The 1,724-nt window shown below is 41.7% G+C and overlaps 1 protein-coding gene across 2 annotated transcripts in view; it reads left to right on the forward strand.

Moving 5' to 3' along the window:
- The first annotated feature begins 288 nt into the window (after positions 1-288).
- LOC310820586 (peroxisome proliferator-activated receptor alpha-like) overlaps positions 289-1,724 on the forward strand; it is a 17,180-nt gene continuing 15,744 nt past the window's right edge. For both annotated transcript variants that reach the window (XM_083692294.1, XM_083692295.1), the window contains exon 1: positions 289-407. The gene's annotated coding sequence lies outside the window, so the exon portion shown is untranslated. The remainder of the gene's footprint in view (positions 408-1,724) is intronic.

Raw genomic sequence — 1,724 nt, forward strand, 5'->3', positions numbered from 1 at the left:
CAGCAATAATATTAATATCATTATTAATAATAATAATAATAATAATAATAATGCACATTTTGCATTTGGAATAGCCGTTGCAAAGTGCAACGGTAACAACAGAGCTCTATCTGCGAATCTCAACGTTCTCAACGGTCTTAGCAGGACGAGTTCCGCTTTGAGGGAGCTCTGGATGCCTATTGGCTAAATCCATAGGTGTGTCAGGAGGTGTGTGCGGCTCGCTCGCTGTCCGTCACAACGTCATTTCCGAAAAGGAGCGCACAGATTTTTAACAGCGCTGAGTACAGTTGGGTTGACAGCGTCACTGGTGGATAACAGCATTGTCCAGGACCACACACCTGCGCTTCTGATTTAAACTCAGACAGTCACACTCGGCGCAATTTGTAACTCTGGATTGGACAGTTGAGGTACCCTTTCTTTGCTAAACAATGTTCTTATGTAATAGTGTTATCATAGAAAACGTTCAAGGGGGTCTTTTTCTCCTGTGTTCATCACGTTATGTTGATGGGGTGAAAACTGCGTATTGATAACCCCAGTCACTTCGACGTAGATGATTCGTCTATCTTTTTTTGTCGAGTAATGTATGGTACATTTGGAAATATCTGAAGCACTTAGAAAGTGAAAAGTAGAGACAAGTAAATAAAAGACTGAGAAGTCGGTAATAATGTATCTTCAATGTAATATGATATAATCTATGCCGTGCATAATTACATATTGTAGCTTGTTAGGCTGCTGTGTTCTGCATTATGTTCCCTGAGACATTGTATCAGTCTGTAGACTTGTAGTTTTACTAGTGGAATTTGAATTACAGTTAAGCTCCTGGTGCAATACAATTCCTATGCAAACAAGGCTTACAGAAATGATCTGTACAAAACCATTGTTCTCAGAATGCCATTGCTTGGTTGGGAAGCAGTTCCAACAGACTTCCTAACTTGTGTCCACCTGTTTTTGTAATAAGCTGTTACTTGTCTTCTAGACTCCCTGTCTGTGTTTGAGTGCTTCCGCAAGTTCTGCATACTTAGTCACGTAGACTTTGACTACAGGTTAATTGATCACATGTTTAGTCTGTGTTTCCGTAGTGTTTCAGTGTATTTTCCTGTCATTCTTTGTCTTTGAAGCTACTCTGCCTCCACTCAGGCAGCTTAGTTTTGCTTGCCAGTCACTCTTGTTGATGTATGACACAGAGACAGTCTTATAAACATCCACATCATATGAAGAGAGATTAAATACCTAAAAATAACACGAGCAGCGTACATGGTCGGGACTGTCTGCAGCTGACCTGGAACATTGTCTGCTGGAAATGTAGAAGTGGGTTTAGGGAGTTTCCCAAATTAGTGTTTATGTTATTAATGCCTTATAACAACAATAAGCTGTGTACTGTATCAGAACACCCTAATGCCAACTGTTGTGGTTCTGATGGCTTAGTTGGTTGGAGTCTGGTTGGTTGGGTGCTTGCAACGCCAAGTTGTGATTCGCTTCCAAAAAGGGCTATATGCTGCAGTATAACGTAATGGATGTGATGGATAAAATCGTCTGCTAACCATCATCTCATGAGTTTGGAGTTTTTCTGTGAGTCACAAACCTGACTGTTGTCTCACCACGCCGATCTATCTGGCCCTCGGGCGAGTGTCCTGTCCTTCCAAGTCATGCTGGCTGTGTTTGTGCTGATGTGAGCATGTGATCTTAGCCCCCATGCCGTTTCCTTTTGAGCGCAAAAGCACATT

This window comes from Argentina silus (genome assembly GCF_951799395.1).
Source record: "Argentina silus genome assembly, chromosome: 20".
Lineage (NCBI taxonomy): Eukaryota > Metazoa > Chordata > Actinopteri > Argentiniformes > Argentinidae > Argentina > Argentina silus.